The sequence below is a fragment of the Perognathus longimembris genome, chromosome 2 (assembly GCF_023159225.1).
Source record: "Perognathus longimembris pacificus isolate PPM17 chromosome 2, ASM2315922v1, whole genome shotgun sequence".
Classification (NCBI taxonomy): Eukaryota; Metazoa; Chordata; class Mammalia; order Rodentia; family Heteromyidae; genus Perognathus; species Perognathus longimembris.
In genome coordinates this window covers 76,942,263-76,957,869 of record NC_063162.1, presented here as the reverse complement: position 1 = coordinate 76,957,869, position 15,607 = coordinate 76,942,263, and the positions used below count along the sequence as shown (strand labels likewise).

General features: G+C 36.6%; 1 non-coding gene across 1 annotated transcript; it reads right to left on the bottom strand.

The window, feature by feature from the left end:
• Positions 1–9,666: 9,666 nt before the first annotated feature.
• Positions 9,667–9,773, bottom strand: LOC125347380. Its single transcript, XR_007210168.1, has one exon. It is a non-coding gene; the product is annotated as a U6 spliceosomal RNA (small nuclear RNA).
• Positions 9,774–15,607: the final 5,834 nt, after the last annotated feature.

The following is a 15,607-nucleotide window of genomic DNA, read 5'->3' as shown; positions in this document are numbered from 1 at the left end:
TCTGTCTCTGTTCACCTTTTCTGTAAAATTGTGACTACTTAATATGGAAATTTCATCATTCTTTGCCATCTTTATGGTTTTCTGATTATCTAATCCATTTACAAAAGTAAGCATTGTTTACTTTTACATTTTAAAGCAAGCTTTTGCTGTTGTTTCAGTAGAAAGAAGGATGTCATTGGCCTAAGCTCTAATATGGGAAACAGAATGAGTTTTGTCATAGTTTTCATTATTTGTCATTCTTGCCTATGCCTTGTCTATTATGTACCTTATGATCTAAAAAGTATAACAACCACCTCTAGATTCTTGGTATAATTAAAAACAAAGAAAAGGAAAAGAATAGTGTTAGCAACAGTTGTAATATTGCATAATATTATGAAACTAGACTATGAAACATAGTGCCTGGTGAGAGTGAATATTTTGTGGAATTGGTGAAATCCTTTCTAGAACAAGAAAATTCAAATCCAGTCATCAATCAGGTCACAATCTAATCATTATCAATTATTGCATTTATTAAGCACAAGGAGGCATCATGAAACAGAGAAAATGACTTTTGAGTAAAGCAGTCATGAAAAGCAAAAGCTACTACAAACCAAAAAAAAAGAGGAGACTGGACAAAACTAGGTTATTCCAGTCAATATAATGTCAATATATACATGGCACCTGGAAGAAGTGTTGTTTAATTTGAGACTTGGTGGGTGATCAGTGCACACAGGCAGGGAAATGTGTTAGGTTTTAGGCTTATTGCAGACACCAGGAACAGCCTGTGCAAGAGCCTTGCCTAGAAAGGTGGGTATATATGCGACACTGACAGAAGAATCATTGTGATAAACTTTTAACTGAGCTCCTCATTCCCTCCAGAGTTATTATTTCTTCTGGTTTTGTTAATTTTATTTGAGTACTAGCATCTAGTATCAAGCTAAAAACCCAGCATCATCTCCACCAGTGGCTAGTTCAGCCTGCTTACCCATAACCTGCATGTTAGCTTTCTATGATCTCTTTCCTCTTCTCTACCCTCTGATAATTCAAAAGTTCTAGCATGACTCTGAACTACAATTATCTCCATCTTCAAATAGGCACATTTCCATCATCTTAGTTCATTTCCTTGAAATTTTTAGTTAAATTCAAACATTGTTATCACAGGGATTTATTTTAATCTCCGTGTTCTTTTTGGCTCAGATGTTCCTCATGTAGATTTTCTACTTATCCTTTATCCTAGTCTCGGGCACTAAGGCCCAACGTGTTCACTGTGATGAATCATTGTTTCTCAATTTTTATTCCTTTGTGTGTTTCCATGCTTTGACATGGAAATTTATTTTCTCTCCCTCTGCAGTAGCAAAAGATGAGAGATATGAAATAGACCCAGATAAATAGGTAGGGAGTTTCAAAAGAAGGATCCTAGATAACTAGATAGCACAGAAAAGATTTTCCCTGGCTGAGATCCTAGAAGGAATCTGTAAGCCTTTGGAATATCTTACTGAGAACTACCAGCCCGTCACTTTGCCATAAAGTGCAGTGGTTTGGCCCTGAGAACTTTGCAATGTAGACAACTGCCTTGGCCAATCTTTGTATTCCTAGGCCCTATCTAAAACACACATGGTCTAGTCATAATGCCAATGTAAAGTAAGGCTCTTTTGAGGAAGAAAACCAAGACTATTCTTTTCTTTTCTGAGTGCATCCTTTTCCAGGAGACAATGCATGAGTCCCACATTTGTCAAATCTGTGACACCTACCAAGAATAATTTATTTCTACCAAAACTAACTCTCTGTTACTTAGATTGTACTTCTATGTAGCACTTAATATCCTAAATTTTGGTTGTACTATTTTTTCAATAATGACTAAAATACCTTGAGTTTTTCTGTTCAAAGCAACTATCTCAGCTCTGACAATTTTCGCTGCTTTTGCCATTTGACTATTTAGCATCTTTGATCTTAAGAACATTGTCTACAGGACAGGCTACAAAGCAGGAAGCAATTTTAAAGGTTGTAATAATAAGCATATGATGTGTATTCAGAATAATTGATTATAATATTGATATTCAATACAAGCTCGTCATAATAATTAGTATTGCCCTCCTATAATTAATAACTATAGGATAGCAGCTAAGCTCCTTAAGATACCATCTATGTTTCCTTCCTTTTTCCATGCTTCTGTGTTCTGATAGTTTTTCTTTATTGACAATAGAAAAGCCCTAGGAGATTGGTAAAACACACTACTGAGTACACCTCTGATGGCAATTCTAGAGAGGATTTACCAAGGGGGAAGAGTCACCTTGAAGGTGGGTGACAAGAAATTATAGTCTGGGAACCTAGATTGAATAAAAGGAGCAAGAAAAGATAACCAGTCAATGAAGATGGGTGCTGTTCATGCTCTCTCCCTTCCTCCCTCTCTCCTTCCCTCCCTCCCTCTCTCCTTCCCTCCCTCCCTCTCTCCCCATCTCTCCCTCCTTCCCTCTCCCTCTTTCCCTCCCTCCCTCTCCCTCCTTCCCTCCTTCCCTCCCTCCCTCTCCCTCCTTCCCTCCCACCCTCTCCCTCCTTCCCTCCTTTCTCTCTCTCTCTCTCTCTCTCTCTCTCTCTCTCTCTCTCTCTCTCTCTCTCTCTCTCTCTCTCTCTGCCTACTGGTTTTCATAATGTGAGCTGCTCTACTCTGCTATGCTTCCTCACCATAATGGGTTGAAACCTCTGAAAGTTTGACCCAGAATAAATCCTTTTCTCCTTTTATATTACTTCTCCCCAAAATTTTGAAATAGTCACAACAATCTAAAACATGCATGCTCTAGTCATGGGGCTTAGAAATTTTCCAAGAAAATATGCCAGAATATTAGAACATCAGCTGAAATATTAAAATTGAGGATAAAGTATTTTAAATGTTCAAAGATTTTACTGAATTTTCTAACTACATAAAGCATAAAAATTTTTTCAATTCCTCAGAGATAAGGAAACACAGCTGAATTCTGCTACCAGTAACAGTTGCTAACTAACCTGCTCGACCTTTCCTTGAAAACATACAGAGAACCTTATTCCTGCCAAAAGCAATTTGAATATTTATAACATAATTGATAGGTTATATAAAATTATCAATAGGGGCAAGAGATCTTGAGGGCAGCTAATTAGGATAGAAAAAGCAAACATATCTATCCTGATATGTGTCAAATTTTTTCAATCCTTACCTGCTCTAAGAAACTATTACAAGTGGCAGGAATTAATGTTTAAAACCATCAGAAGTAAAGAAAGATCTAGATAAAAGGAACAAAATCCTAGAGGGTCAAAGAAGGCCTGAAAGTAATCCTTCTATTAACCTCAGGTTTTTCTGTCTTGTCATGTAGAGCCTTCCAGATGAGAAAAGAAAGAATGAATAAAAAAAGAGTAAACAGGGGTAAATGGCAGTCTCCAAAGATATTTAAATTATAATCTAAGGATTCTAAGGTATCCAGGGTTTAAGGGTTAAGATCTGGAAGAGGAGTTCATGTGGAATCAAAGTGAGCCAGTAATACACAATTCTTTTTCGTACTGAGTCCTTTGCTCCACAGGTACAGGACAAAAATATATTAAACCAAGCATCATGTGACTTCTAAGAGGCTAAAAGTTATGCAGATGATAAAAATTTTCATCATTCTTGAAAGACAAAAATGTAATTCTGGGCTTGATTTAAAAAAAATGTAATAAACTTCGGGCTTTTAAGTGAGACTCTGGAGAGGCTATATTTTAGGATTATAAATAGATAAGCAGCTTGACATAGATTAGTTATTAGTTATGGTGACTATCATGTTCTATATGCCTGTCAACAGAAAATTAAATTGTCTTCTATAGAACAAAGAAAGAATCCAAGATTTCTATAAATTGTCATAAAACATATCTAGTTTTCAATAAAAATCTACTAAGTGTACCAAGAATTGGGAACAATTAACCAAAACCCAAAATATGATTAATACACCAGAAGCAAACTAACAAGTGGTCTTTTGATTGGAATTTTTATGCAATATTTAAATGGTTATGATCAATATCTTCAATTAAAAGGATGAATGGATAAAAATTTCAACAGATCGTATCACCAACACAATTTTAAATACCCTACATATTAAAAGTACTATAAATATTAAGGATTTCATACCAACAAAGTTTCAATATAGACAGGATAGGTAAAAAGAGAAAATAGATTAACAAACCAGACAATGAGTAAATGTAAAATATCAACATTAAGCACAAAAAAAGAGACTACAAATAATCAAGAAATGTTGAAAAGATTGAAAGGTCTGTCACTGGGAAAGTCAGACATACAAAATCTAAAGCCTAGAATGAGAGAAAATAAACAACAGATTGGAAAATCCATACTTGAAGAGAATCTCAATAATAAAAATAAACATTGATTTTTTAAAAATATATATACAAAATAAATACAAAAAAAAATCCACACAACAAACTGCTAGTAACTAGAGTCAAAATCTTCAAATTAATCCAATAAGAATATAACTAAAACATTAAAAGGGAAAAAATAAGATTGGCAGATACAGTTCCAAAGGATATCAAGGAAAAGAGAGACAAAGTAATGACATTTTTCTTAAATGAAGGAATAGCTGATCACCTGGAAATCTTCATTCACTGTAAGGAGAAACAGATCAAATAAAAGATGAGAGACAACAAAAAGTATGTCAAAACGTATTATTTATATGTTTCCATTTCAGTAAATATAAATGAACTCATTATTCAAGTTAAAAGATACATGGCATCAACTTGATAAAATATGACACATGCAAAATACCATAATGAAATCCCTTGGTATGACTACTCCATAAGCAAAAATGAGTGTACTCTGAGGGTAAATGGTCTGAATATACAGAAGCTAAAAGTTTGAGACTTTCAAAGCATATAGTATAGATAAAGAGAGTTGGACTATTTTCTGTTTATAAAGAATTCACTTCATATTCATTACCTTAATGGTAATTTCTCATTTAAAATAAGAATTGATTTTAGCAAAATTTAAGGGATCAATTATTTGCTTAATAGATAATGCCTTACTTTTTTAGTCTATGGCTATTGAAATCCTTTCTGATTACAATGTCATAATAATATCCTTTCTGTTGTGGTCAGGAATCATATTGTTTAATTTTCCATTTAGTTAATACATCTAGTATAGGTATGTAGGGTGTGTGTGTGTGTGTGTGTGTGTGTGTGTGTGTGTGCATGCACATCATGAAATGTAACGTGTGTATGGTGAGGTAGGAATGAAAAATTCAGGGTATTTTTGTTTCACTTATTTTTTCTAGGGATATCAAGTTGACTGAACAGTGTTACTAATGCTACTAACAATGGCCAGTATGCATTTGGAAAAATACACACCATCATTACTTACAAGAAAATGCTATTTAAACCCAATGCAAAAACATTATCCAGCTGCCATAAAAGCTAACATTTATGACAACCAACCCTATCAAATGTAGGAAGAATATGGACTATTTAATCATTTATACCCTGCTGGTAAGAGCTTATATTGGCACACTTTGCATGCAAAACTCTATAACCAGTTAGCACTAAATTACACACACATTGTGAGGCAACTGCTTCACTCTAGTTAAATGTTGCCATATATTCACCAAAAAAATCAGAAAATATTAGTAGAAATACCACTAGCAACTCTGAAAACCACCCAAATTTCCAATGGCAGTTGAACACATAAAGTCTAACATATGTACATAATGGGATGCCATATGGTAAAGAAAAAATTATACTGCTGCTATATGAAGCCATATAAAAATGGCACAGACATAGAATTTAGAAAAAGAATCAAGACGAATACACACGAGAGAATTATCACATTATCCTATTATTCCATATCATATTTTTCCATTAAATAAAGAAGTCAAAGTTTAAAAATCTACTAATGGTGTACTATAGTTTGAATGTGTCTAACAAAATTAATGTGCTGGAAACTTATTCCCTAACACAGTAGTGTGGGGAGGTGGAGCCTGGTGGGCCATGATTATAGGATACCTTGGCCTTCATGAATGTTTTTATCACAAGAATGGGTTAATTACCTGGCAACATAGCTGTAATAAGAGGGACGTTTAGCCCCCTTTTGACCTCTGCTCTCATGAAATCTTGACCTTCCACTATGGAATGATGTAGCAAAAAGGCCTTCAGCTTTTGTCCTGATCTCCATGATCAAAGGCCAAATACTTTCTTTTCATTATAAATTTCTCAGTCTCTGGGTTGCTGTTATAACTATACAAAATTGACTAAGACATGGTGATAGAAATTAAGAAAGCCATTATAGAAATATATAATAGAGAGACAAGGTCATGAGGGATTCTGGGAAGCTGACAATGTTCAATGTTCTGTATTTTGAGCACAGTGGTAGTAGGCACGTGAATATTCCTATCTCATTGAAAAAGTTGGTGTAAAAAATCAAGATGTTTTTTCTTGGCCGTCTGTGTGTTTGATTTTAGCAAACATCGAAGGAAAAAACTCAGCTCATTCTTGGTCTATCCAGTGTAGCAAGCTACTGTAATCTCACTAAATAATACACCAGGAAGGCTTCTTTTTTGAGAATTTGGAATAAATGAGAACTTTATAGTATCACTGAAAAACAGAAAAAATTAGCAATAAAATGCTAATTATCCTTAATGAATATTAGTTTATTTGTATTATTTGCTTACTGCAAGTAACCTTGTGGTGGTATATTTATAATTATTGCCACAACAAATATGAAGGAAATACATAAGGAAATTGAATAATTTCTTCATTATTATACAATTTATTAGCACTAAGATTTAAATTGAGGTATGCTTAATTTCAAATCCCATGTTATTACACAATAATGCCTTTGTAAATAATTTGTGCAAATTTGTGCGAATAAAAAGCTTGGAATTTATGGTTTGAGACACTCTTCTGTGTAAGGAATGGAATGAAAGCTGCTAGATAAAATGGAAAATGTCCAGTGAAATTCGAGTTTTAGCAAACTAAATAACTTTTAGAGTTAGTATTCCCCATACATGATTTCGGATATAGTAAATGCATAGCTGCAATTGGTCATACATATAAAAACTTCATTTGTTTTATCTGAAATTTAAGTTTAAAGATGTGCTTAGCATTTCTACTCACTAAATGTAGAGGATCTAGTTAAGACAGGATGCTGCAGCTAGAACACTTTTGACTCTGTGTGTGTGTGTGTGTGTGTGTGTGTGTGTGTGTGTGTGTACACTCAGGGTCTCACATTCTCACTTTGTATTGCTTTTTTAGTCACCGATGATATTCTACAACTTAAGCTATACCTCCAATCCAGCTCTTTTGCTGGTTAACTGAAGATATAGTCATTCATAGTGCTCCTGGACATAATCTTCCATGTTCTAGCTGAGTAGCTAGAATTATAGCGATGGCTACTTTCAATAACCTTATTAGTTATTCTTTGTTGCAGAAGAATGTTCTGTGTGTTTGAAAATGGCTATCAGTCATTTTTACTGCCTCCATTGTAACAAGAAAAAAGTCCATTGTTTGTTTGTTTGTTTGTTTGTTTTGACACCAGTCCTGGAGCTTGGACTCAGGGCCTGAGCACTGTCCCTGGCTTCTTTTTGCTCAAGGCTAGCGCTCTGCCACTTGAGCCACAGCACTACTTCTGGCCGTTTTCTATATATGTGGTGCTGCCGAATTGAACCCAGGGCTTCATGTATATGAGGCAAGCACTCTAACCAGTAGGCCATAACACTGCCTTACGTATGAAACTGTACCCCCTCTGTACATCACTTTGACAATAAATAATTATTCAGAAAAAGAAAAAAGTCCACATAAATTGCCATGGGAGAAAGAAACTGTCCTCAGCTTGAGAATCACTGGGTAGGATAAAACAGGACAGCATGTACTTCTCTGTTGTCACTGATTAAAGTGTCACGGCAAAAACAGATGTGCCTAAAGGAAAATTGACATCAGAACTCAGTAAGCAACATTGAGTCTGTTTAAAAATCCATGCTACTGAAATTACTCTCCTTGTTTCAATGTATACCTGCAGGCAATCCTAGTTACTGATTAGAATTTTCTATTTTTACAGTCCAAATTTAGCAAATTTATTCATCAAAAGATAGATACTTGAGTCAAGTTTGATGAAATGATGATGACCATTGCTCTCAATATTTTGGTTTCAAATAAAGAAAATTTAATTCCTTAGTCAGCAGTTCCTATCTTCCTATAGATTTTTTTATATAGATGCAAAAAAGGAGTTTTGAGAGTCTATGACATGCTGTCAGTAAGTTTTAGTTGAATGGACAATTATTCATAAATTAAAGTCTTCATAATCTTGACTGATAAGTATTTTTATTACTTTGGGAGAAAGTCTAGCTATCTACCTAAATCCTTTCATACATTTAACAACACTGAGATTCCATCTCGCCCCAGTAAGATTGGTCATCATCAAGAATACAAACAACAGATGCTGGCACAGATGTGATGGGAAAGAAACCCTATTACACTGTTGTGTCTATATAAACAGATGCAGCCACTGTGGAAAACAGTTTGGAGATTCCTCAAAAAACTTAACACAGAACTACCCTATGACCAGCAATAAAACTTGAGAATTTATGCAGATGAATACAAGTCAGGATATAGGGAAGAGATTGACACTACTATGTCATTGTTACACTATTCACCAGAGTCAAGTTATGAGAACAAGATAGATGCCCTTCAGTGATCTAATGGATCAAGAAAATGTGATTATATGTAATGGAATTCTATCCAACCACCAAAAGCAAGTGCATGATATCATTCAAAGGGAAATGGAATGACCTGGAAAAAATTACGTTGCCAGGTTCAGAGAGAAAGACCCTATTTTCTTTTCATATGTTAAAGTTAAATCTCAATTATGAACACACACACAATCCTATACAACAGGATCATATTCATATATACACAAACATATTAACCAAAATATAGTGCATACAGGGAAGTAGTCCAGTGATGTAACAACTTTGAACAAATAATAAATGCAAAAAGCTAGAACATGTGTTAGGGAAGGTAGATGAATGCAGAGATAAAGGGTGAATAAGTACAGTCATAATTATATGTGCATGCACGTGTATAAAAATGGTACTAGGAAAGTTGAAGTGACAATGACAGGAGAGATGGGGAGAATGATGCAAGAGGTGATATTGATTGAGGTTTCTTGTATATACAAACTGACATATTGAATTGAAACCTCTGTACAACTAAAAGAAAATATTTTTTTAAAGAATCTAAAACATTGTTAGGCTCAAACAGCTCTGCCATAACCCATTAGCTCTCACAGGTCAGCACCATCCCACATCTGCAACCTGGTGGAAGTTTTTGTTGCTGTTGTTGTTAATTTTTTTTCATTTCTTTATTGTCAGAGTGATGTACAGAGAATTTACCGTTTCATATGTAAGGCAGTGAGTACATTTCTTATTCAACTTGTTACCTCCTCCCTCATTTTCCCTCATCTTCTCCCCTCCCTATTTTCCTCCCCTCCCCCATGAGTTGTACAGTTGGTTTATACCATATAGTTTTGTAAGTATTGCTTTTGCCTTGGTTTATCTTTTTATCCTTTCTCTCTCAAATTTGATATTCCCTTTCCCTTCCCTAGTTCTAATGCACATATATACAAGATCTAGGGTACCAAAATCAATTACAGTTATGTCAGGGGTTAAATCACAGAAAAGAAAGACCAAAAAAAAAATGAAACGCTTCATGAATTTGCATGTCATCCTTGTGCAGGGGCCATGCTAATTTTCTCTGAATTGTTCCAATTTTAGTACGTGTGCTACTGAAGCGAGTACCCCAGTGGAAGTTTTGTAGCTGTCTTCTCCTGAGCTATTTCTGGATGAAATAACTCCCATTTTCAAAACCCCAGTCCTGCAGTTATCAGTATTCCAGGGTTCACCAAGGAGCTCCACTCAGTAACCACTATCTCTAAGCGGGTGAAAGAGGAATCAATGTCTACAGACAAATAAATACTTGAGTTTTTTTTTTTTTTAATGTGTAGCAGAACCTCCTGAGTTCCCCAAAGGAGAATGATCCGACTTGCTCTCTCACAGCTATCTAATAAAACACACTGAATGTATGAGCACAGCAGCTCTGTTGTGTGCATCTCTTCAAATCTAGATTGGCTACTCACACAGACTTCTTGATCTTTTCCTGAGAGGACCATTAACCCAGAACTCCCTGTTCTGCAGGGCCAAAGCCACAGAACTTATTTAGAAATTGGCTTCTAGACTTGGGAAGGTTATTAATGAATTTGTTTGCCAAAGGATGACCTTTGCAACTCAAGGACAATCCAAGAAGACTGTGCCTTAAGCAGCCTGAGTGAAGGAAGAGTTCTGTAGGAAGGGAATGAGTGGACTTCTACGTGATTCCCTGAGAGCTTGTACTTGATCACATTGCAGAACAACACGAGTGATCCTTCAACTCTTCTAGAGGACAGACCCAGGCAGATGAAGAACTCCATCAAGTGACTAAAGTTAGTCTCTTGCTATAGGGAGTACTTGCATGGAAAGGAAGCCAGGGCCTTCAACTTGCCAAGGGCCTTCAACTTGCCATACTAGCACTCTCTCCACAGGCTAAACTTTGTATTTCAGGAAGTGTAGATGGTAACCTAAAGGCTCCCAAGATTCAGACTTATAAGATGTGCTCTCTTATCTATGATACCTAGATTACACATCAAGAGGCCCCGTAGATGCTGAACACTTACCTCACAGTGTCACCTGAGTGCAGCAGTGGAGGCCAACAGGAAGATTCAGATATCATAGGCACATGTGCCTAAATTTCCTTCTGCCATACTATTTTTCTAGATGCACAACTATGGAGAAATTATTTCATAACAGCAAACTTCTAATGTTTCCAACATTATGTACCCTAATAACAGTTATTTTCCAGAGGGTAAAGATACTGCATTGGGTTACCTACCTAAGATTCTGTCTTGGTACTCTAAAAATATATTTCTGATTTTTTTTCCCAAATTTTTGGGTTTTTATTTGGTATGTTTTAGTTTTATCTTTAAGTAGTTCTACAAAGGAGTTATCATTTAACAAAACAGTTTATGAAGACAATGTATCTTGGTCAGTGTGACCACTTTCAACATTCTCATTCAGCCTTCCTCTACCCACCTCTATCCTCTCTCTTCTTTTTCCTCCCTCATAATTTTGTAGTATATACATTGGCTTCTTGGCTGCATTTTAATTCCTCTGCCACTTTCATCTTGACTCCACCGCACCCCTTTTGAGTACTCACATCCTGGTGTTTTATTTTGCTGCACTTTAATTTTGCCTCTCTAAGGAATTACACTATTTGAGATCACAGTAATAAATTCATACACACTTGTATACCACCCAGTGTATTTAGTTATAAGTTTATAAACATCCTTTGTTTCTCTGAGTCTGACTTGCTTCATTTACCATTTTTTTCCAGGGTGTTCCATTTCCTTACAAATGGTATGCTATCATTCTTCCTAGTGGATGAGTGAAATTCCACTGTGTATATGTACCACATTTTCTTCATCCATTTATCCATTGAGGGGCATCTAGACTGATTCCATATCTTGGCTATGGTGAATAGTGCTGTAATAAACATGGCTGTGTTGGGGGCTTTACTGCATCCTGCTTTTTCCCTCCATGGCCATATCTTATTTAGATTATTGTGCCTGGGGACTGCACCTCTGCACATCACCCCTCATTGCTGGAAGTCTGGTCACCTGTTCTGTCTCCATAGATGCAGAACATGTCTTCCAAATGCATAATAGCTGGCTGAGGGGTTTATTTTTACAACTAACAGGCACTTAGTCATTAAGAATAAAAAGTATAGCATCCCTGAGTTTACAAGACTCAGCATTAGAAACCCAGTAGCTGGCCACCTATCCCATGGGACAGCCCCAAATGCCCATTTTCACTTCCTCATACAGACAAGAAAAGCCCAAACTGGAAGCTTCATCAAACAGGCAAGTCCACTCCATAGTTCTATGAGTCCTCCAACCACAACAAGCTGGTTCTAATTGTTATTTCCTCCCACTGAAGCCCCATTTTCTTTCACAGAAGGGGACCTTTTTTTGTAGCAGCCACTTAGACTGAAGTTTAAGACTCAGAGAGAGCCTACTTGCCAAGATCAGCCTCCATGGATCTCTGCATGTAGTCCCGCTTTGGAAGATAATCATTGGCAGACCCTTTGAAGCACAAAACCCCACTTTATCCCAGAGCCTCTTGTTTCTCACTCACCACATAGTTGCCACTCCACAGCAAATCTAGCTATGAGTTAATCTCTTCTCAGCTTTGGTTGAAATTTAATGCCACTTATCATCTGTTCCATTCTTTCACTCTGTTCTTTTCAACCTAAACAAATGAGAGATTTGAACAGCATTTGAAACGTACAGCAAAGCTTCCTGTTTTGGCTCATCCTAAGACCCTTTCCTCAACCTCTTAGGGTAATTTAGTCTTAGAGGATGGAAGCATCTGCTTTCTACAGAAAAGAGGCGATTTCAGTATCTGAAAGAGGCAGCTTGATTGGGCCCCTACAACGACCCACTGCTTGGCAGCTCTCTTTCAGCAATGCTGCAGCTCCGTTGAAAATGGAGAAAGAACTGCTACACGCAGATGTTCTCTGAATAGCACTTATGACAAGAATTGGGGCTTGAACAGCACGCGTTTGTGGAGGCTAATGAAAGTCTTGGGGGAAATGAATAACTCAACTCTCAAAATTAGTAGGAAAAGTAGCTATTTATTGAATTTTTCATTGTGTGTTTTCCATGCATTTTCTTTAAAATTATTCTATACATTTGGCATGTTATTTGTGATGCCAACTTGTTCTCTCTATTCCAAATCCTCCTTGCATACCTTAAAATGTACAAACTACTGATAGTTTTCAAAGCGGAAGATTGAATAAACAAAAGGGACTGCCGGTAACCTTCAGCCGTGGTCTCTCAAATGTGTCCATTGTGTCCAGCCTCACCTGTCTCCTTGGCTACTGTATTATTTACTATTACTGATCACAAGGCTGAGTTCTTAGCATGGTCATTTTAGATGAGTGCTAGGTACTGGGTACTCTTGATGCTGAAAAATTGCAATGGCTCCTCTGTCTCTATGGTCTTGAAAAGTGAGTCCATTGTCACAGAAGAAAAATGACAGTTTTATTGGAGAGAAAGAAAAGCAAGCCAGGCACCGGTGGCTCATACTTGTAATCCTAGCTATGTAGGAGGCTGAGATCTGAGGATCACAGTTTAAAAAAAAAATCCATGAGACTCTTTTTCTCCAATTAACCAACAAAAAACCAGAAGTGGAACTATGGCTCAAAGTGGTAGAGCACTAGCCTTAAGCAAAAGAGCTCAGAAGCAGCACGTAGGCCCTGAGTTCAAGCCCCATTACTGACAAAAAAGAAAAAGAAAATTAAGGAAAAGAAAAACCAAACTTAGGAGGGATCTGAAGCAAGAGCACTGCTTTGTGTATATTGTACAGGGATTAATAGTGTGTGTTTGCATGTGTATAATGTATATATATATAGAGAGAGAGAGAGACAGATAGTAAAGCACTAATTTAAGTTAGTGGTTGACGTACATGTTGTGATTCTTGTTTTCCTGATATAAACTTACTGCTGGCACAGTTATTTAAAATCCATACTCAACATTTTTCATTTCTTGGATAATCTTCTCTGCTATCTGATTTCCCCATTGATCTGTGAGTCACTTTTAAAGTCAAGAATATTTTCTGTGACAAACTGGATCACCATCACTATGGACCTAAATTACACACCACACCAGAATTTACCAAAAAACATGAAAAGTGATAATGATAAGTAGATAGATGGAAGATAGATAGATAACATCCAGTATCTAGGTACTGATGACATAGATGCACCTGTAATCTACACAAATCACATTTTTATAAGGAAATTGAGTCAAAAATTTCAGGAACACTACCAAGTTTCTTCATAGTTACTAGGTTTTCCTTTTTAATTCCATTACTATTGTATAAGAGCCAAGTTAAAAGAAGCTTTTGCTGGTCCCTATGAATGAATTAAAGTTCCCCCATCTCTGTATCATATCTGTTCCCTTTGACTTGAGTTATTCTCTGCTACACCTTTTCAATCATTCTAGGGTGCAGGAGAGAGAAAATCCACTAAGTATCTTGTGAGGAAGCCTAAACTGCCTATCAAACAGGCAATACCTTCTCCTTCTTATCATTGTAAATCAAACAGCCAAAAACTCAGGAGATCACCCACCAGGCTCTGACAGACTTTTGTTCTTGTTCTATTCCATTAACAAGGTGGCATAATGACTTCTCCAGAATTCCTCCAGAGACAAAGACTGAGATAATGGTCAACCATACCAAGGACTCTTTAATTGTAAATACTTTCTCATCACCTGGCCCATGCTCTCTCTACTTAAACTTACAGTTTTGTTCCAAAGCCCTGAAAAGAAGTTTTGGGTCACTGGATCCCTTTGCCTTTGAAACCCAATTATGTTTTAATTAAACCTCCTTTTCCTATTCACTGACATGCATCTCTTTAATTGGCATATCAGGATGAATGGCAGAGCCTCGTCCAATCCAGGCCTCTGGAACCAGGAATCATGCTAGAAATTCCAGTTACACCTAATTTGTAGGTTCACTCATCTCTTTCTCTCCATCATGTTCGCAGGGTGGAGTTCATCAAATCTAGCCCATGCCTTTTATTAAGTGATGATGTTCTTTCCAAAGGCCTTCCTCCCAACATTGGCAGCAATCAGCATTGGCATATTGGTGGCTTTCTCAGAAATACCTTTATCCTTTTAAAGTACTGGCATTCTAGTATCTCTTGGTTTGCTTTAGGCCTTCTCTATAGACAGAGGGTGCATCTTCATAATCCATAGTATGATGTGTTTATCTATGGAAAGGAGGATTTTTCTACCAACTTACCAACATAATCCTGGTGTATATGGATGGATCTCATGTACCCCACATTTCCCTAGCCTGGAAAAAAGTATATCTATCATCTGATATTTATCTTTATTTAATCCCCACCCCTTGCAGGCACTGCATAAAGATAAAATAAACATTGACCCACACACTGATATCTTCTGACCCCAACTGGCCCCTGTCACTTCCCATTTGTTCTCAGGTGATTTTTACTCTCCTCTCCTCTTACAGCTATGTCCTACACCTAGCTGCTCTCCCTGTCTAGCCTTCCTGTCTCTCAGCCTTAGACGTTTAAAGGTCATCTAGTAAAAGAAATGCCTTCAGGTCTTTGCTTCTATCTTCCCTTCACATATAACATCTTCAATCTGAAATTTGAAGATCAATTTCTGTAATGTTCTATGGTATGCAATCAAATACCGTACTTCCATCTCCCAACCAAGCACAGATTTCTTTCACTTACAAACATGTTCAAGAGCTACCATGCTTCTCTATCTTCATTCAGGTATTCAAGCTCAAGTTCTCTCACTTTGCCTCTCATCTATTCAATAGACTGATGACAACAGCATCATCTTCCAGCCACCCCTTACCAAAGACCTCTTACCTTTGTCCTTTGAGGAGCAACAAAGGCCTCTGAATTTATGCACTAAGTAAAATACAATGTTATTCAAGAAGTAAAAAAAAGTATGTAGAGAAAATAATTTATTTTTATAGATGTAAATTATAAGCAGAAACTTGGA